At 48.1% G+C, this 22,095-nt stretch overlaps 1 long non-coding RNA gene across 1 annotated transcript; it reads left to right on the top strand.

Annotated features, from left to right (window-relative positions):
- Positions 1-668: 668 nt before the first annotated feature.
- Positions 669-13,289, top strand: LOC138155185 (uncharacterized). The gene is made up of 3 exons (XR_011166775.1): positions 669-806; positions 2,378-2,481; positions 12,999-13,289. It is a non-coding gene; the product is annotated as an uncharacterized lncRNA (long non-coding RNA).
- The last annotated feature ends 8,806 nt before the right edge of the window (positions 13,290-22,095 follow it).

Below are 22,095 nucleotides of genomic sequence, written 5' to 3'. Positions count from 1 at the left end.
ACCTCCCCTCCTTAAGAACCAAGAGTGGCATGAAGATGGGCAGTACTGGCCAGCTTCAGAGAGGAAGGGGGGAGAGGAAGGAGGGGGCACCAATGCCAGAGTCCTCCATCCCCCAGCCCTTCCTGTCTGAGCAAAAGAAGGGACCCCAGGGGTGGAAGGGTATATTTCATCCCTGCTGTTGGGAAGGCCTTTGAAAAAACAGGGTGTGTGGTTTGTGTTTGTTTGTTTGCTTGGGGTGAGGGGGTGGACAGGGGAAAGGCCCAGGCGGGCCAGGTTTGGGGAGCTGGGGCAGCAGGAGTAAATTTAGTAATGTCTCCAGGTCAGGAATCTGGGAAGGCAGATTTTAGTTGGAGCTAATCTGCTCTGTTTCTCTTCTAAAATCATTTTGCCCCTATGGACCTCAGTTTCCTCATCTGTAAAAGGAGGAGGTTGGGTTAGATGACCCCTAAGACCTATTTCGACTTTATCAGTCATGAACCATGAGATGTATGTGCACATGTGTATTAACACAGAGAGAGATTTTTAGTTTCTAACTTTCCATACTGAGATCATTGACGTTGGAAGGAGATTGAGATTGTTTTCTAATGCAACAATCCCTGCCCCCATTTTCTGGAAGATAAAGCTGAGGCTCAGCCTAGCCTTGTTCAAGGCTATCCACAAGTACGTGATGAGCTGGCAGAGGGGCCTGGGTCTGGAGGGCCTGCTCAGTTCCTCTCCCTTCCGCTCGGGGCTGCGGCCCCAGACGTGCGTGCCTGCCCTACACGGATCGTCTTGTAATTTTTCAGATGAGGACATTGCATCCCAGGGTATGCATATGTGCGCGGGGTGGGGGTTGTGCTCCTGCAGAGGACGCCAGCACATGGATCCATGGGCACACACAGCCGCGGCACACCCGCAGGCCTGCTGCCTTGCCCCTAGGGTTTCTCCACGGTGCCCAAGGCCCTGCCCAGGGCGGCGGCGGCCTGGAGAGTCCGCGGTGGGGTCAGGGCAGCCGGCTGGGCCTGGGCTCCCGGGTGGCGGGCAGGCAGGCTATTTTGGGGCTTGGCCTGGTGCCCGGCAGGGGCCTCTGTGTGCCGGGGCGGGCACTGCTCACAAAAGGCGGGTCTGTGCAGACAGCACCCCGCCCCCTCCTCCTGGGGAGCCGGAGCTGCAGGGCGGGGGAGCGGCCGGCCAGACGGCTCCCAGCGCTAGACAGGGGCCTCCCTCCAGCTGACTCCTCCGTCTGCCTGAGTCCTGCCCCAGCCGCAAGAAGTGGGGCGGGGGGGGAGCCCCAGCCTTAAAGCTGCGGCTGGCGGGGTGCGGGGGGCCTGGCCCAGCGCCGGGACAACCCCAGGCCGAACGGCCCGAGTGTTGATAGAGAGAGGGGTGCACAGGTGCCCACCTATGCGTAGGGGGGCAGCCCTGTACTCCCACTCACAGCCCTTAGAAAGAAGGGTGCACTGCACGGGGGTCGACCCACGCGGCATCCCCTCAGCCTCCACGCACCCCTTCTGCAAACCCTAGAAAGAGGGGTGTACGCTGGCCTACCCATGCGTGAGTTGGAGGGCAGTGTCCTTTCACCCCGGCCTGCAACCCCTAGGAAAAGGGGTGCACGCGGGTTCATCCATGCGGGAGAGAAAGGGACGTCCTCCTAGCACCCCTGCCTGCAGCCCATTGGAGGCCAGGGTTTCCTCCCCAGACCCTTCCAGCTGCCAGAGGTAGGGGCACGGCTGGGATCTGGTGGGCAGAAGGATCCCTCCCTTCTGCACGCCCCCAACTCTCCCCCCCCACAATCCCCTGGCTCTTGGGGAGGGGTGGAACTCCAGGTGCCAAACTGAGAAGTAGAGAGAAGGGGGAGGGAGAAGAAGAGAGAAAGGTTTTTCCCAGACTCTAGACACTTGGAAGTTGCATATACACACCCTCTGTCTCCAATTATCCAATTTGGGGAAGCAGGAGCTGGGATTCCCGCCGTCTGGGGAGGGAACGGTACAGCATGGGGGTGGGGTGGGGGGTTGGCGGGGCGCAAGGGAGAGTCTGGATCCTGAGTCAGCTCCCCTCTCCTTGCCTGCCAGTCTCAAGCGGGGTTATCTGAGGTAGGAGGAGGAGCCCCCCCCCCACACCTCCCCTCACAAGGGAGGGAACAGGGTCTGAAAGTGAGGGAGCAGCTGTGGGGCTGAGTCAGGGGGCTAGTGACTGAGTCTGGTGTCTCCCTGGGGTCTGGGTTTCAGGACGATGTGAGTGGAGTGGGCGTGGGGCCAAAGACTACAAGGTCAGCTCCTGGACGATGCTGGGCAAGATAATCTGGGTGAGAGGCAGGAGATCTGGGTTCGAGCTTCAGTTGGGCTGCTCACTTGCCTGGTGACATTGAGCAAGTCACTTCTTTTCCTTTCTCCTTTAGTGTTCCCATGTGCAAAATGGGATGGACAGTCCTTGCCTCTCTGGCCATCTTGGGAATCAAATGAGAGAATGCACAGGAAATCACTTAGAGGGCTAGTGATGACAGTAAATGGTCCATTTCCCAGTCTCCAGCATTTCCCAGCTTCCAGCTATCTCCAGGATGTTCCATCCAGCTTCCCTGGGGCTTGGGGGCCAAAGCTAAGCAAGAGCTCACTTTTCTCTAAGGGCCAAGGAAATGATGTTGGTAGACCCTGAGGAAGAGATATTTGCTCCCCACCCCCAATCCAATTTAGCCTGGGTTGTGTTCTGTGAGATAAGGTTGGGTGAGACAGGGTGGCTGCCCAGATGGGGAGGTCCTGGGCAAGGACCCTGGCTCAGGGGGAGCCCATCAAGACTGCAGGTCAACCCCCAACCCCATCCTTGCCCCACCCCCACCCAGTGCAAGGCAGTTTGGGTGTGTGGAGGGGTCCTCAATGGCTGTTGAAGGGAATGATTGCTTAGTGGCCAAGCCCCTAAAGACAGTCCAGAGCAAATCAGAGGCAGGGTCATTGTAAATGACCCCTAGCCTGAGTCTCTCCAGTGGCAGAGCTGAGCAGCAGAAGGGAATTGGGTTGTATGTGATTTACATGGGTGTTTATGTTCTCTTGCATGACTTTATGTGTGCATTGTGTATTTTCATGGGAGAGTCTGTTGATGGATGTTTGCATGTAGATTGAGTAAGGGATAGTGATGAAGTAGGGATCTAGCTGGGGGAGGTCCCCATATTTCAGTGGGAGAGAGTGCTTATTTGCATCCACACTAGAATAAATATAGGATCCTAGAATACTTGAGAAATGGAATTTTGGTGTCCAACTACTTTACTGAAGGCCGTGTGGCCAATGGATTGAGTCATTTGACTTGGAGACCTGTGTTCAAATCCTGCCTTTCTAGCTGTATGACCTTGGTCAAGTCTTAAGCTCTCTAGGCCTCAGTTTCCCCCATAAGGGAGCTGGACTCAGTGACCTCTAAGGTACCTACCAGCTCTAAATCTGTGATCCTGGGATGCACTTGAGTGGGAATCCAGTTCCAGGTGAATAAAGCACACAGAGACAGGCTGGTAGGTACAGTGAACACAGAGCTGGCCTGGATTCAAGTCTTTCCTCTGACACATACCTACTATGTGATCCTTCTCAGTGTCACCAACAACTCTCTAAAACTACATGTTATAGACAGATTGCCAATTTACATTGCCTGCTATGAGCTCTCTCCATGGATGAAATCACAGAAACAGACCCAAAATAAAATGTGCTGGTGAGCACAAACATTACACATTGCTCTCTACCCCCCCCATTCCCTTGCAGGCACACACATTCCCATATGTGCTAATCACAGGCCAGAACATGTACACATCCACACGTGCCCCTGCACCCTTGGCCTGCCCCCACCCCAATGCCCTCACCCCCCACCCAGACTTCGGTCTCCCCCCCTTCCCAGGCCTGGGAACCAGCTGTGGCCTGGGGGTGGGGGGGGGTGGGAATGCGTGGGAAACAATGGAGAACAATGAGGTTGGGGAAAAGAACAAAGAGAATTCTGAGCTGCCTGGGAGCTGGCCTGCTCTAGGGACCCTGGGAAAGGAAGCAGAAGGAGAGAGAGAGAGAGAGAGAGATACACACACAGACAGGCAGAGGGAGGAAGAGAAAGAGGGAGAGAAAGGAAGGCAGAAAGAGAGGGAAAGGGAGACAGAGACAAGAAAACAGACAGAAAAGAGCACAGAATCCTAAAATACATGAGTTGGAAGGGCCCTTAAAGACCCTCATATTCAATAGTCTCATTGACCTCATGGGGAAACTGAAGCCCAAACAAGACAAGACTCACCCAGAATCATACAACATGTTTTGTGCATCACACAGAGACTGGGAGGAGGCAGTGGAAAGGCTCTGGGATCTGGGATCTGGAGTCAGGGTTCTGAGTTCCAGTCCTGTCTCTGATACTTAATTGAGTGTCCTTGGGCAGATTGCTTAACTCCTGTGGGCCTCAGTTAGTTGGTCTATCCTAAAATGAGAAGGTGGAATTCATGGCCTCTCTGATGCATTTCACCTCTGCCTCTATGATCTCATTCATCAGTCTGTGCCCAATTTGGGTGGAAAGAGCCCTGGATTGGGGGCAGAGAGATCTGGGTTGTACTCTGTCATCTCATCTGTCAAATGGGAAAAATAATCCTGTCTCGGCTTCCCTCCCAGGGGCACTGGGAAGATCAAATGAGATCACAGACATGAAAGGCCTTTGTAGACTGGAAAACACTGTGCAGATGTGAGGGGCTGTGGGGATTATCACAGAGTGTGTGCAAGGCTGTCTGTGTGCACTGCCATGCCTGGGGCCCACACACCAGAAGGCCTGTGTGCTAGGAAGGGGGGGGGGGTACCAGGATCCTCAGGGTACTTCCTGCCAGTGACACTGAAATGGGGGAGGGGGGAGAGAGGAGGGAGGAATCATTCAGTACATTGGAGCATGATGGGAGAAATAAGAGACAAAGGGAGGGAGAAAGCCCTAGTCGGGGGCATGGATCTTGTGTTGAGGATAGGTCAGAGATGCTCCAGCCTCTTCTTCTACTCCTCCTCCCTCCCCACCCACCCCATACCCTCCTGTGGACCAGGACTGGTAGCAATGAGGGCAACTCTCTTTCTAGTCCTCGACTTCTCTCCCTCCCTCCCTAGCTGGTCAGACTCTGAATTTTAGGTGTGGGTTCTAGAGTCTGGACTCTGAATTCTAGGTGTGGGCCCTGGGTTCTAGGGTCTGGTCCACTTATTAGCATTTATTCCTTTCTTGACTTCTAGGTCCTTCCATAGGCTCATCCCTCTTAGGCCTCCGGTCCTAGCCTGCAGGCCTCCTTGTCCGAGCTCATATACTCCATTCTGTTGAGGCCACCCCTGGGGCTCCCGGCTCTGACTGGCTGCCCACAGTCCCTGGACTAGGGCATCAAAAGGTTTAGTGCCCAACCAGAGGCAGGACAACTGTGCGCCATAAACCTGGGAGCCAGGCTCCAGACTCCTCTCTCCCAGTCTCTTAGGCCAGTCCCTAGGGAGGCCTGTTAAGAGGAGTGGGGTCCTCCAGGGAGTACATGGGTTCTAAGAACTATGTGATGACCTCCCTCCCTTGAACCCCAACTCACCCAGCCCACCCCTAACCCTCAAGATAGGTATCTAACATAGAATCACGGGACTCAGAGCTAAAAGATCATCTTGTCAACTCCCCGATTTCACAGAAGAGGAAAATGAAGTCCAGGAAGGATTTGTCCAAGGTCACACAAACAGTAAAGATCAGAGCCTAAACTTGAACCCTGGCCTTCTGATTTCAAGCCCAGAGCCATCCCCTAGCTCCAAGGACACCTCCTCCTGGATACTCTCCCTGATTAACCCCAGCCTGGTCCCTATCCCTGTAGGACCCCCTCAGCAGTACCATGTTGTGTTTGCTGGTGGTGCTATGTGAATGCTTTTGACTTTGAGTCTCTGAGATCCAGTGACAAAGCACTTATTAAACATCGATTGTGTACCAGGCACTCTGCTAAGCACTGGGAAAACAGTGGATCGCTTAACCTCTATCTGCCTTGGTTTCTTCAACTGTAAAATGGGGATAATAATGGCATCTACCTCCCAGAATTGTTGTGAGGACCTTGGGGGAGCTTAACGGGGACAGCCTATACAATGTGCGGGGCAGGGATGAAGCCACGGAATTCCAGAGTCTCCCACGTGTGGGCACACTCACTGTAATGACAATAATGACATCTGATTGAACTCATCCAACACGGTCGGCAAGGAAGCCTGTCAAACAAATGAGTCATGCCGATTTGTTTACAGAAACAGGTTTATAAAAGCAGTTCAAGGCTAGGTCACGACCACCAGAAATGTCAGAGTAATCCCAAAGGAGCTTGGATTTACTGGTTGATGAGGATTATCAATCAATTAATCAACAAACGTTTATGAAACAGAGACTGTGTGCCCAGCACTGTGTTCAGCTCTGTGGATAAAAAGGAAGGCTAAAAACAGGCCCTGCCCTCAAGAATGTTATATTCTAATAATGGAGACAGCATGTATAGGTCAGTACATAGTAGATAGATGGAAGGTAGCCATAGAGAAGAAAGCATTAGCTATTTGGGTGAGGGATGGGGGGACCAGGAAAAGCTTCCTACAGGAACCCTTTTTTTTTTTTAGTTCAATTTTATTTTTCTTTTGGTTGTAAATTCTCTCTCCTCCCTCTACCTCCCCTATCCATTGAAAAGGCAAGAAAAACAAAACTCATTATAAATATGTATAGTCAGGCAAAACAGATTCCCTCATTTTCCTCCAGGAAAAAAAAACAAAAAAGAAAATACAATTCCACCTGCTCTCTGAGTCCTATCAGCTCTGTATCTAGAGGTGGGTGGCATATTACATATGTCCTTCTGAATTGTGGTTTATTATCGTGTTGATCAGAGTTCCTAAGTTTTTCATTTGGTCTCTACAATGTTGTTGATATATAAATTGTTCCATGAAAGGGAGTCTTAAAGGAAGTCAGAGATAGGAGGGAAAACATTCCAGGTATGGGGGGCAGCTAGTATAAAAACCCAGAGATGGGAGGGTGGAGAGTAGTCTTGGTGGTAAAGGCCTCATACTAGAACATACTTTCTTCCTCCTGGTTGCTGCACCCCCTGCCCCTGGTCTATCCTAATCACTCCCCAAGCAACAGTGGCCAGTCCTTCAATAGTACAGAAAACTTGAGGATCCTTCCTTCCCCCAGGGACTGCACCCAGGGTATACCCTACCCCCAGTCTCTTCTCTCTCCTTCCCCACCCCTTGTTCCTTATGATGGCCCTGGACTGGATATTCCCTCCATCCCTTCACACATGCCCCATCCAGTCTGGCCTAATCTGAGCAGTCTGCCCTCTAGACCATCCTCCAGCAAAAGAAGAAGCCTTCTCCTGAATTCTTGTTGTCTGTTGTCCATCTTCTCCCTGGACTCGCTGTACCCTCCGGGCAGGGGCTTTGCTAAAGGCCATTAAGGTCTGGCTGACCAACAATCCCAATTCCTCTGGGGTCCCCATAAGCACTGACTTAACTCCACAGGGTCAGGGCCTGGACTGGGGGGCTCTGCTGCCCCAGTTCCTTTCTCATTAAACTACAGTGCCCCATTTACCCTGTGGGAAAGGACAGACTAATTTCTGGACTCAGTGCTTGCCCCAACCTTTACCCACTGACATCGGTCTGGACAGGAACCAAGGTTGTTATCACAGCCAGCCCTGGGCACTGGTGCCAGCCCTATGCTCTGCCCCCCTTTCCCTAATCCTACTTAGGTCCTCATCAGCAGAGGGAGGGTAAGGGCTTCATGACCTGTCTCTGAGCACCTGGCATGGACAGGGGCAGGGAACTGGCAAGAGAGGCTATTTTCCTGGGGACAAGACAGTCTGTCCCAGAAAGCAGCTGTGGCCATTGACAAGACTGAGGTTACATTATCAGCTTAAGCCCAGGGCAGGCCAAGCAGGGACAGAGCCCATAGGAGAAGAGGAGGAGGTGCCTGCTGGGGACAAAGAGCAGAGGTCAGGATGGAAGGCCATCTATGCCAGGGCATGAGTGGGCAGGACTTTGGGTACTCTTCCTCTGTCCCTTCAGAACCTTTAGGGCTGTCTCTCTGTGTAGTCGTGAGTCTGTGTAGACTTGTATTTTGTTACACGTAGATGTGTGTCTACGTGTAACTGTATCTGCATTCTCAGATGTATCTTTGTACTTATATGTATATGTTGTGTTTGTCTAGGCAGGCCTATGTACATGTCTGCATGTGACTTCATACATGGATCTGTCTGTATGTAGCTGCCCTTATGGGCATATGCTGTGTACATGGGTGTCTGTGAGCATGACATACCTGCATATTTGTGCATATCTCTGTACTGATTGTAGCTGTTATACACGTGTAGGCCTATGTACACATGTGCCCATATGTGCCTGTATGCCAATGCACACATGTGTGACCATGCATTGATGTTCATATAACAATGCATATGTCACCTATAACTGTCTTTCTGTGGACTTGCATTGTGTATGTGTGTGCATTTTATAACCTTTGTGCACTCCTGTGTAGTTATGTGTGCATGTGAGAGACAGCTTGATATAATCAATCAATCCACATTTTTTACCTCAATAAACACTGAAGACACAAAAAGAGGCCAAAGACAACCCCTGCCCTCCAGAAGCTCACAGTCTATTGGGGGAGATAACAAGCAAACAAATAGTTCAATCTCTAAACAGGATAAGTAGGAGATAAGAAAGAAAAGGCTGGAGAATTAAGGGGATTTTAACTGGGACTTAAAGGAAGAGGGAGGGAAGGGCTGGGCTGGGTGTCAGGACAGCTGGGGTGGAGTCCCAGTTTTCCCACATACTAGTGGCATAACCTTGGACAAGTCATGGGGGCCTTCTTGGCCCCTCAGCCCCTTTTCTGTGAAATGGAGAACGATTCCTGCCCTACTGAGTTCCCAAGAGGGTTGAGAAGAAAGGGTTCTGCCAATCAGACCAGACCCCTAAGGAATGGGCTGTTCTGATTGTGATGTGTGGCACACGCGCTAGTGTGTGTGTGTGTGTGTGTGTGTGTGTGTGTGTACACACCCATGTGCCCAGAAGAGCCACTGGAACCATAGATCTCTGGGTATGCCTGTATCTGGCTGTACCTGTGTCTGTGTATAGGAATAGGTACTAGGCCTGGGGTTTCATTAGTAGAGGGAACTTCCAGGGGGAGAAAACTGCCTCTATCAAGGCAGGTCAGCACCTTCTGTAAAATTTAGAGCCTTAGGGACAGCTAGGTGGTGCATTGAATAGAGCTCCGCCCTGGAGTCAGGAGGACCTGAGTTCAATCTGGCCTCAGACACTTAACACTTACTAGCTGGGTGACCTTGGACAAGTCACTTAACCACAATTCCCCCTCCAAAAAAGCAAAAAAAGAGAAAAATTTAGAGCCTTGGACAGTAGCATGGGGCCACTGAGAGATGAAGTCACTTGCCTACTTGAACCCAGCTCTTTCTGTCTCCAAGGCCCACCCACTGCTTCACCAAGCGCCTCTCCGTATGTGCAAATGTGTATATGGAGCTAACAATAAAATGTATTAAGTACCTCCTGAATGGAGGGCCTTGTGCCAAACCCTGGGACAGATAGGAAGATCAAGTAAGGACAGTTTCTGCCCCCATAGTCTAGGAAGGGACTGTGGCCCATAGACAAGTAAACCCTAATGGATAACGTTTAAGGTGAAAACCCTGGGCAGGTGAAGACACTCTGTTAAGGGAAGGAGTTAGTACAGTGGCTCTGGAATCAGAGGCCCTGGGTTCAAATCCTACCTCCAGGGTTTACTTAGTATCTGTGTAACCTTGGCCAAACACTCATCACTCCCCAGCCTCAACTGTTAAATTTGTGGCTGTTCAGTCGTTCCTGAGTCTTCATGATCTCATTTGGGGCTTTCTTGGCAACTTGTTGTTTCCTTCATTTGACAGATGAGGAAACTGAGGAAAATAGGGTTAAGTGACTTGCCCAAGGTCACACAGCTTGTAAGTGTTTGAGACTGGATTTGAACTCGGGGAGAGGAATCTTCCTGACTCCAGGGCTAGTGCTCTATGCACTGTACCACCTAGCTGGCCTCTGCAAAATGAGGGGGTGGCTTTAGTTAACCCGGGAGGTCCCTTCTGATCCTATGGATGATTAAACAGAGTGTGACCACACCTTGTGTGGCTGGCCACACCAGACTGTTCTCTCTGCTCCTGGGCCCCTTCATCACATGGAGGGGAGGAGGGGGAGTGCAGATTAATCATTTCAGGCATGCACTGGGGAGTTTATTATACATCCTGCTCTATCTCCCCTCCCACCCACTCAGGCTGCCCCAAGACCAAGGACAGTGACTTCTCCACCTCCCCAAGAAACTCCGCTTCTGAGCTGCCTAAGGACTGTCCAGCAGGTCACAATGGGGAAGAGCTCAGGGACAGATATGAGGACACATCTGGAAGGAGTTTGTCGGGCATCCAGGTGGATGAGTGTCCCAACCTGTGGCAGTGGTAGTGGTGGTATATGAGTGTGCCTATGTATATGTGCAAATGAAAACAGTAATGACTTCCACTTACCCCAAGCAGGAGTTGTTAATCTGGGATTTGTGACCTTGTATCCCCTTGGTGACTATCAAAAGAATTATCTTCCTTCATAATCCTCTGAATTTCATTTTATACATTTAAAGACTCAGTTCTGAAAACAGCTTCCTTAGACTTCCCAGAAGCCTTTGACTGCCCAAGGGGTCTGTGACACAAACAGTGGAAAATGCCACTCTAGGACCTTAACACCATCAGGGGTTCTCCATTCCAACTTACCACGAGAAACCCAAGTCCCAGAGAAGTGAGCTGCTCCCCCACCCCGAGGTCAGTCGGGCACTGACCTGGGCCACAAAGCCAGGCCTTCTCGGTCCCACAATCACAACTCTTTTCACTCACTGAAGGATAACGCCTTTCCTAGGTGTATATACATAGGTATATTGAGAAGCTGTGTGTCACAGTGGATAGATAGCTGGTCTCAAAGGCAGAAAGTCCTGAGTTCAAGTCTGTGTAACCTTGGGCAAATCACTCAACATTCATCAAACAACTTTCAAAGATTCTTAGCTCCAACCAGGAAAACACTGTGCACAGTAACAGCAACATTGTGCAATGACCAACTTTGATAGACTTAGCTCTTCTCCAGCAATGCAAGACAGTTCCAAAAGACTCATGATGGAAAATATTGTCCACATCCAGAGAGAACTATGGTGTCTGAATGCAGATTGAAATGTACCATTTTTCCTTTTTTTTTGTTTTGGTTTCTTTCTCATGGTTTTTCCCTTTGGTTCTAATTCTTCTTTATAATATGACTAATGTGGAAATATGTTTAATATGATTGTACATGTACAGTCTATATCCAATTGCACACTGTCTTGGGGAGCAGAGAGGGGAAGGAGATGGGAGAAAATTTAAAACTCAAAATCTTATAAAAGTGAATCTTGAAAACTAAAAATAAATAAATAAAATATTAAAAAAAAAAAGATAGGGTGGCTAGATGTCGAAGTGAATAGAGCACTGGCCCTGGAGTCAGGAGGACTTGAGTTCAAATGCGGCTTCAGCCACTAAACACTTACTAGCCGTGTGACTTTGGGCAAGTCACTTAACCCCAATTGCCCTCCAAAAAAAAAAAGATTCTAAGCTCCAGAGGAGGTACTGGTCCATACCAATGAAATTACAGGGATATAGTCCCTGACCTTCATGGACAACATCTGTCTCCCCTGTGTCTGTGGATGTGTGTGAGAGTGTTTGCATATTTGGGGGTGAGGGGCATCCAGGCTCCCAGAGACCACCATGAGCAGGGGCTACAGGCAGATTATGACAGGCCTCCATACTTCTTGCTACATCTCCAACTCTGTTATTTAAAATCCATTTAAAGATGAGTAGGCATGGCAGACGTCTAGACCACTTCTGGAAGGGACACAAATCCCTGTTCAGAAGGATGACCCGTCAATCAATCCCCGAGTCTTCTCTGAGTAGTTTCATTTCCTGTATTTGAACCTTTGCCTTGTTGGTCCCATGACTGGAATGGACACCCTTCTTAGTGGCACCTCTTAGGATGCTTTATGCAAAGTCATCTTTCTTAGGCATCTTTTCCATCAAGTCATCATGCACTCAAAAGTCACCGGCTCCCCACTGTCCCCAGACAGGAAACTCCTTAAATTCCTTTGTCTGGCATTCAAAGCCCCCCCAGTCTGGCACCACTCATCTTTCCATCTTTATTTCATCTGACTCCCCTCTATGCACTCTTATGTGCCTGACAAACTAGGAAAACTGGACAGCCCTGGCACCCCCACCACCTTAGCTTTTCTCCAGCTCTGTCCTAGACCTAAAATGCTCCCTGTCTCTCTGTCTCTTTCTCTCACCCTCTGTCTTTCTCTTTCCCTCTCCTATTCCCTTTTCTCTCTCTCTCTCTCTCTCTCTCTCTCTCTCTCTCTCTCTCTCTCTCTCTCTCTCTCTCTCTCTCTCTCTCTCTCTCTTCTCTCCCTCTTCTTTCTCCCTCTTCTCTTTCTTACCTCTCCCCCCCAACTCTGTGTGTCTCTCTGTCTCCCTCTATATGTGTCTCTGTCTCTGTCTCCCTCTCCTTCTCCATCTCTTCCTTTCCCACTTTCACCTTCTCATTGCTGTGGCCACTCTGTCCTCAGGCAGGAAGGGCAGCCCTCAGGCCAAGCTCCTGCAGAGGCCTCTCGGATTGTGAAAGCAGACCAAAGGCCTGAGAGAGGGAGGGTTAGGACATACACAGCTCTCTGGAGTATGGGGGAGGGGAGGGACACAGCTCTTGCCCACAAGGTCCTTATGGTTAGACTGGGAAGTCACATGGGAGTGCAAGGTCTTACACAGATCCTAATAAGTCAAGGGTAGCCTGATCCAGCACAGGAAGGACTTCCTTCCGGGGGTGTGTCTTAAGGTGAATCCACTTGAAATGACTTAATGGGCAATAACAAATGAGAGGCGGTGTGTTGTAGTATGTAATATAGAACATTGGGTCTAAAGACTACAACTCAGGGATATGACCCCGAGCCAGTCCCTTCACCTCCCTGGTGCTTTTCCTCATCTGTAGAATGAACAGGTTGTACCAGTTGTCCTCTGAGGGCCGGTCCAGGTCTAAATATATGGAACTTCCAACTCCAGAAGACTCTTGATGGAGAGGGCTATCCAGATCCAGAGCAAGAACTACAGAGTCTGAATGCAGATGGAAGCAAACCACTTGCTCTCTCTTTCATTTTGTTTTGTTTCATTCCTTCTTTCTCATTGTTGCCATGGGGGGAGGGGAGGAGAGAGAGGGGGAGAAAATTTGGAACTCAAGGGACTGTGGAACTGAATGTTGTAAACTAAAAATAAGCAAGTAAATTAAAACTTAAATAAATAAATAAATTTATGGTCCTTCGATCCCATATAGGAAGAGCTTCTGTACAAAGGGAAATCCAAGTGCTTTATGAAATCAGGGAAGGCTGCTAGAAAGAGGTGCCCTCTGAGTTTGGTTTTAAGGGCTGTGAGGGCAAAGGAGTGGCAGGAAGGAAGTTATAGGGTAGGGCTGGGGTTGGCAGCACTCCAGAAGAGGGGAGTGGTCAGGGCTGGGCTTAAGTTCAGGGATTGGCAAAGCCTTCTGGCTGAATGGGATGAGCTGGGTTGGGAAGGAAGGAGAGATGACAGGAGAACAGAGCATTCATTGTGTGTGCGTGTCTATGTGCGTGTGCGCCAGCCTGCAGGCCCAAGGGGAAGGCAGTTGTAAATGAATAACACACAGATCCATGAAGAATTGTATGTTTTCGAAATCTTGGCCGCCTTCTCCATGAAGCCTTCCTTATTTCTGTCCCTGCTAAACCATCATCTGTTTTGCTCTTCCCTTTCAGGGCCACACTCTTATAGAAGACTCCTTTATGGGATCATAGAGTTAGAGCAGGAAAGAATCTTGAAGGCCTTAGATTTCAACCCCCTCATGTTACAAATAAGGAAGCTGAGGCACAGAAAAGGGACAATGTCTTGCCTAGGATCACACAGCTCTGTTCCCCATCCAGTAGTCTGGCTTCTGATTCCATCTACCAGAAGACTCTCCAGAGTGTCCTGTGATCTTTCACTCACATCATCTGATGGCTTCTTGTGAATCCTTATCCTTCTTGACCTCTGAAGCCTTTAACACTGTTGTGTTTGACACACTTCTGAACACTATCCTCTTGAGATTTCATGACACCCTTCTCTCTTGTTCTCTGTCTGACCACTCCTTCCAAGCAATCTCCTTCCATACCCCTCCCCCTGACAGTGGATATGAGTGTACCTCAAGGCTCTATCTATCTGCTCAACTCTTGCCACTATGCAGGACATAAATATTTATAAATCAGATCAGATGAGATCAGCTCTCAGATCTCTAAATCCAGCCCTGAACTTGTTCCTGAGCCTCAGGAGATAAACAAGCCTTCATTATTTTATTTCTCTATAGAATGTAATCTTCTGGAGGGCAAGGGCATTCATTTTTTGTCTCTATATCCTGACTGCCTAGCACACAGTAGGAGCTGAATAAACGGAGATGATAGCCTATAATGTAGAAGAGGGATTCGAAGTTAAGAATTCAAGCTTCCCCACTACTAAGTCTTCATCTCCAAGAGATCAAAAAAAAAGGGGGAAAGGACCTATTTGTAAATATATATATTTATAGCAGCTCTTTTCAAGGTGGCAAAAAACTGGAAATCAGGGGGATGACCATCAGTTGATGAATGGCTAAACAAACTGTGGCATATGATTGTTATGGAATATAATTGTGCTATAAGAAATGACAAGCAGGATGTTTTCAGAAAAAACCTGGGAAGACTTGTCTGAACTGATGCCAAATGAAGTGAACAGAACCAGGAGAACATTGTACACAGTAACAGCCATGATCAACCGTGAATGACTCCGATCAAGACAATGATCCAAAACAATCCCAAAGAATTCACCATGAAGAAATGCTATCCACCTCCAGGGAAAGAACTAATGAGTTCTGAGGCAAATTGAAGCATACCTTTTTCACTTTCTTTATTTCCCTTGGTTTGGTGTGTGTGTGTTTTCTTCTGCAACACGGCTAAAGTGGAAATGATGCTTTGTATGACTTCACATGTTATTATCAATATCCTATTGCTTGACTCCTTAGTGGGGCAGAAGGAGGGAATTTGGAATGCAAATTTTTTAAAAATCAATGTTAAAACATTGTTAACGTAATTGGGAAGTGCTTAATGAAATAAATAAATAATTTTTATTTTCTTTATTTATTTTGCTTTTGGAGGGGGGAAGGCAGGGCAATTGGGGTTAAGTGACTTGCCCAAGGTCACACAGCTAGTAAATGTTAAGTTTCAGAGGCTGGATTTGAACTCAGGTCCTCCTGACTCCAGGGCTGGAACTCTATTCACTGCACTACCTAACTGCCCCAATAAATATATTAAAAAAAAAACCCCACAACAATGTGTCCTCTGAGTCTGGAGCAGGGGGCCCTCTGTACTGGAGGTCTTCAAGTAAAGGGTGGATGACCATTTTTTGGACATATTGGGGAGTTCAGCCACTAGTTGGAATAGATGAATACTGAGGTCTCTTTCAACTCTGAAATTCGGTGGTTCTGCTCTCTCTCCCTCCATGAATTTCTCATGACGTTTTGCATGTACTTCTCCTTTAGCCCTTGTGTATCTATCTTATCTCCCTTTTCAGACTACAAGCTCTTTGAGAATTAGATCTCTGGCTGATCTCACCCAGGACCCAGCATAGCAACAGGAAGTTCGCTCCTTCGTTAATGTTTGTTCAATCGCTTTGAGGAACTTGGATGTTCCTGGCTGAAGACTGGGAATTTGACATGATTGGCAGAACAAAGCTTATGTGGGTTCTTGAACCAGGAAATCCCACAAGCCCTCAAACTCAACACTTTTAGTACATTATGTGGGGATGGATTAAAAAGAGTATTGGGTTGGGTTTAAAGAGATCTGGGGCTATTCTAAAAAAGTAATTTGAGATGATACCCCCAAATTTACTAAACTGTACATACCTTACCTTTTGACCCATCAATATCACTCCTAGGCCTAGAAACACTACCCCCAAGAGATAAAAGAAATAGGAAAAGGACCTATATGTTCACAAATATTTGTATCAGTTTTCTTTGTGGTGGCAAAGAACTGAGAACAGTAAGGGTGCTCATTAACTGAGGAATGGCTGAACAAACTATGATATATGAACTGTGCTGGGTGCTGGGTGCAAACATATATGTTATAAGAAGGGATGAAGGGGATGGTTTCAGAAAAACCTGGGAAGACTTGTATGAACTGATGCAAAGTGAACAGAACCAGGAGAACAATTTATGCAGTAATAGCAATATTATAAGGAAAATCAACTGTGAAAGATACTAACTCTGGTCAACACAACAACCAATCACAATTCCAGAGGATGCATGACAAAACATTCTATCCACCTCCAGAGTGTTGATGGACTCAGTGCAGATGGAAACACATTGTCTTCTATTTTTTTCTAAAAAGCAAACCCCCACCCCCCAAAAAAAAAAACATAACTAAGGAGGAAATTTATTTTTTCATGACCATATGCATTTGTAAAGGGTTCTAGTTTTCTTGCCTTCTCAATGGATGGGGAGAAGGAAAGAATCTACAACTGAAAATAAAATAAAAATGGATTGAAGGGGCGGCCAGGTAGCACAGCAAGTAAGAGCACCGGCTCCAGTGTCAGGATGACCTGGATCAAATCCGGGCTCAGATACTCAGCACCACACCCAGAAATAATAACTGGCCATGTAACCTTGAGCAAGTTACTTAACCCCAATTGCTTAAAAAAAAATGGATTGAAAAAAAAAAGTTATGGTATAGGAAGACCTATATGAACTGATGCAAAGGTGAAGTGAGAAAAACCAGGAGAACAATTTATACAATAATGGCATTGTAAAAAACCAACAATTTTGAAAGTCTCAAGAACTTTAATCAATGCAATGGCCAACCATGATTCCAGAGGATCGGGTGATGAAGAAGGATCTACTTCTTAATAGAGAGGTGATGAATGAACTGCCATGCAGAACAAAATGTACATTTCTGGACATGGCCACTATGGTTTGCTTGCTGTAATGTAATGCCAAGGAAAGGCAACTTCCCAAGGTTCAGAATACCAGCATAGGTGCTCTCCATTTTATTTAGTGACCAACCAAGAACAGAGAAGATCAGAACATGACATCATTCAAAATACAGCATTTACTAAGTGTGATTAAATAATCTCCAAGTACTACCCCACCCCAGGACCTTCCAATCATTCAATCAATTACAAAGTCCCTGTTCTAAATACTACTTCACCCCTAGGCTGTACCTTCATTTAGTCCACCACAAAGCCCCTCTTCTCAAATGGAGATTAGTTTCCAAACATAAGTAAAGTACATTCATTTGTTCAACCATAGAACACAAAAAGGTCAAAAGTTCCCCACCCCTGGATCACAATTGAATCTACCCCAGAGTTACATCAAGTTTAAGCACAGCACTTAATACCCAAATGGAGGTCTTTTCTTCATCTTGACAGAGGCAAGTTCTCAGCAATCTTAGTTCCTGGGGAGACAAGGCTTAGCAAGGCCACAAGATACATTGCCAGTTCCTTCATTAATTCATCCTCTGTCTGTAGAACAGTCCTAGAACCCCTGAAAACATTAGCAAAACCCTCTCCCAGGATTTCTGTAAACATACAACAAGAAAATCCTTCTTCAGGGCTTCTGAACCAACAGAAAGGTTCCCAGACCCCTGCAACAATAGCACTGTCCTTCACCAGTGGACAGTAGTCACTCTGTCTGCAGGGCAGTCTCCAGACCCCTGCAACAACAGCACTGTCCTTCACCAGTGGACAGTATTCACTCTCTGTCTGCAGGACAGTCTCAGGAGCTCTTAGCCAACAGCCAGGTTCCAGGACTTCTTCAACAGGACAGTCTTTCATCAGTGGACAAATCTGGCAAAACAACATCAAAACAGACAGACAAAGTACCAGCAAAACAGCCATGTCTCCTCAGTCCTTGGCAGCTCAGGGGGCAGGTCTCAAAAGTCCAGGGCAATTCAAAGTGGCCCCCAGCAATTCTCTCAGTCTCTCTCTCTGCCTCCATGAGGTGCTGCTTCCAAAAAGTTCTTCTGCCTCTCTCTTGTGTCTCTCCAAATCTACATCACCAGCTCCTCCCAGTTCAGGACTCTCTTTTCACATCAACAAGTCCATCCCACAGGTGGGATTAACAAGCTCTGGGTTTTAACACAATCAATTTGAAAACCAAGCCAATACAGGGGAATCTTTAATTGCCATTACTATCACACTTGGTCAATGACCAATACATGATGACCACTGTGGTCACTGTTTTGCTTGACTCTGCATATTTATTACAAGGGTTTTAATTTTCTTTTCTCTTCAGTGGAGTGGAAGTGAAAAGTAAAAGTGGAAAAATCTAAATGCTTAATAACTGAAAAAAAAAGTAGAGACCTGGGTTTGAGTCAAAGAAGACTTCATAGAGAAGACAGTCATTGGATAGGACCTTGGAGGAAGAGGGTTTCAACAGGTAGAGTTGGGGATGTCAGTGGGAGGGCTAGAAGGCTCAAGCTGTGGATCATGCATGGGAAAATCACAGGATCATCTAGTCCAATCCCCTCCTTTTACAAATGGGAAAATCAAGACTGGTAAAGGAGAATGGACTTGCCCAAAGTCACACAGGCAGTAAATGAAAGATCCAAAATGTGAACCCTTGTCTCCTGACTCCAAATCCCACAATGTTTCTTCTCCCAAGTTACCTTCCTCTCCATTTTCTTAACTGTAAAATGGAGGGGAGAGGGGTGTCAGACTGAATTATCTCTAAGGTCCCTTCCAGTGTTAAATCTGTAGCTGAAATAAAGGTGATAGTGAATAGTGAAAGGAATAGTGAAGCCAGATTCTGGACAATCTTGAATTCCAGAATGAGAAGTTTGCACTTTTTTCATGGGAGCCATTGACCCAAGTCTAATTCCAGGTGAGTGCTCCAAGCCTACTGGATAGCATAATATGCTGTATAAGAAATTCCCCCATCCCCCCATCCCCTCATTGTTAAAATATAAACTACTTGGGGCCACATGAGAGTCAGGCATAACACAGTGGAAGGTCAATGCACAGGACCTGAGGCAGAAGGACTCTGATGCCTGAGTTAGCATTTATTAATGCATACCCTTAGGCTAGTCTGATCCCTATTTTGGGCTCAGTTGCACCATCTATAAAAGGACAGAATTGGACTAGATAGATCAGGAGTTCTCAACCTAGGATGCGTGAACTTGTTTTCTTAAAAACACTTTGAAAATTATATTTCAATATAATAAGCTCTCTTTGTAATTTTATATCTTTTAGTTTATTCATTTTAAAACATGATGCTGAGAAGGGGTCCACAGGCTTCACCAGACTGTCAAAGTAGTTCATAACACAAATAGTAGTAGTGGTGGTGGTGGTACTGGTAATGGTAGTAGTGGTGGTGGTACTACTGGTGGTGGTGGTGGTGGTGGTAGTACTGGTAATAGTGGTGGTGGTAGTAGTGGTAATGGTAGGGGTGGTAGTAGTGGTGGTAGTGGTGGTGGTAGGGGTGGTAGTAGTGGTGGTGGTGGTGGTGGTAAGGGTGGTAGTAGTGGTGGTAGTGGTGGTGGTAGGGGTAGTAGTAGTAGTGATGGTGGTGGTGGTGGTGGTAACCACAACGATACCAGCATTTATATAGCACTTTAAGGTTGGCAAAGAATTTTACAAATATTTCTCATCTGATTTTCACAAGGTAAGGTGCTATTATTATCTCCATTTTACAGATGAAGAAACAAGGTGAAGAATCCCTGAGCTCCCTAAGGTCCCCTCAGACCCAAATCCTCCGCTTTTATCTGTATTTACCGAAGTGTGGTCCCCTCTCCTCCACAACAGCTCCCCCCGCCCCACCTCGCACCCGGCTCCTGGGCTCGGCTTAGTTCCTACTCACTCTCCTTCCTCTCCTCCTTCTTGCCCCGCCCCCAGTCCTGTTTCTGGGGTGTCTCTGTGTCCCTTCCTTCTAATTTCTCGGCCTCTGTGAGTCTGTCTCTGTCTTTCTCTCTCTCTTCCCCAGTCTCTCCGACTCACCACCTTTTCGGTCGAGCCGTATGTGTGCGTGGGAAGCTATGGGAGAGCCGGAGGAGGGACCCCATGTTGTGAGGGGGGTGAGAGTTGCAAGGACAGCTCATTTACATGTGACTCAAGCGCGGGGGCTCGGCTCTGGGGCTTTCCTAGGGGCGCCCACGCAGGGTTCAGTGAAAAGGTCGGGATGGAGAGAGGGAGGAGGGAAGAGGGAGATGCTGCCAGGTGCACCTCGGAGCCCCGCCCCCATCCTAACCGCTCCACAATGCGGGAAGCGGGACCTTCTCTGGACACTCTCCTGGGCTTTTCCCTTTCTCCCAGTGCTGGACTCTCAGATCCTAGAGAAGGGAGGCCAGGTTAAGATGTCCGGAGCGAGGATGGCAGAGGCTGAGACCAAAGAATACTATAGAGTATTGAGACCCTGAAGGAGTATTGGAAATCGTCAGATCCGACGCCTTCACTTGGCAGATAGGAAAACTGACGTCCAGAAAAGGGACTTGTCCAACAGCACTCACCAAGGCCGCGGTGGAAGCAGACCCTAGACGCTGGGTCTCCCGAGACAGAGGCCCGGGGCTTTCTGCTTTAGGCTCCACACTCTTTGTAGTGATAAACACTGTCAAAGGAAACGCTGTGCTCCAGGACAGACTAGGCAACCTTGCAACCCCAGGCAAATTCAGAAAAAGCTCGGGCTAGCGCAAAGGTAATGTGGTTGAAGCACTGGTTTTGAAGGTCAAAGACCTGAGTTCAAACCCTGACTTGGTCACTTAGCTGCATGTGTGACTTTGGGCAGATCACTTAACCTCATTTCCTCATCTATAAAATTAGAGAACTTCCAGGTATCTTCCAGTTCTATGGGAGGGGAGAGGACGGAGTTGAGGGACCCTGGATTTATACAGGCAGGAGGAAGAGTAGCAAAGGGGTTGGGGTGCCTTCTGGAGCTGTCGTAAGTACCTTACCCTCACCCTAGAGGGGCTCATTGGAGCTTCTAAAAAATATTAAAATATTAGAACTTGAGAAATGAAATAAATGGCTCTTAGACCATAGGGTGTCAGAGCTGGAAGGGTCCTTAGAACAGTCCTTGTGATTCAGCTCCAGCACCCCCTTCTACGACCTTTCTTGACCCCCCCCCCACCTACTACCCCCCCCCCTTCATCTCCTCTGTACCACACAGACCTGGAACCGATTGCCCTTCCCTCTCAGCCCCCACATCCCCAAATGGGATATGCAATAGTCTAGGAGTGGGGAGTCCCCTCCCTCCCTTCAGGGTGTTCATCCTCTCTTCCTACGGGGCATACTTGGCATTAAAGACATTTTGAAAAGGCAGGTATGACCCAGGCCAGCAGTGGAAAAGCCATTTGCTCTGGAGGTGGGGGTGGGGGTGTACAATCTGCTGGCCAGGACTGGTGGGGGAAAAAGGGGGAATTAGGAAGAGTCCACAAAAGCAGTTTCAGTTTCAAGGCCGACTGAAATAATCTTCTCTCTGCACTTAAGATTTCTGCAGAATTGGGGGGAGGGAGGAAAGGGAATGCCTACCTCCCCACCCCCATGCAGCCTGCCACCTGTGTGACCACCTCTCTGGGCTTTTTTCTCATCTGTAAACATCTGGACCAAATGATCTCAGATCCACATCCACTTCTAAGATCTTATGAAAAGATACCAGGGGCTGCTAGGTGACAAAGTGAATAGCGCACTGGCCCTGGAGTCAGGAGAACCTGAATTCAAATTCCGCTTCAGACACTTAACACTTACTAGCTATGTGACCTTGGGCAACTTACTTAACCAAAATGCCCTGCCTTCCCCCCTCCAAAAAGCACGGGAAAAAAATGCTGGATTCAAATCAGGAGATACAGGCTCCAGTCTCAGGTCTGCCCACAAACTCGGCTACACAACCAAGGTCGGGCAAGTCTCTTCCCCTCAGGGCTCACGCCTTTATTTGCAAGAAAGGGAGATAAAGGGAAGGGGCGGGACAGAAGGGGGCACCGGGGCTGTCTGCGGTAGATATGCCACCTCTTCAGTTTTGAGTTCTGCCTAATTGAGAACTGGGCAGGCGCCGAAGGAGACATTCTACAGCACTG

The sequence above is a fragment of the Petaurus breviceps genome, unplaced genomic scaffold, assembly GCF_028583685.1.
Source record: "Petaurus breviceps papuanus isolate PSGF00001 unplaced genomic scaffold, PetGlider_PUasm1.0 108, whole genome shotgun sequence".
Taxonomy (NCBI): domain Eukaryota; kingdom Metazoa; phylum Chordata; class Mammalia; order Diprotodontia; family Petauridae; genus Petaurus; species Petaurus breviceps.
The sequence above is the reverse complement of the archived record's forward strand: the minus strand, read 5'-3'. Positions and strand labels throughout refer to the sequence as shown.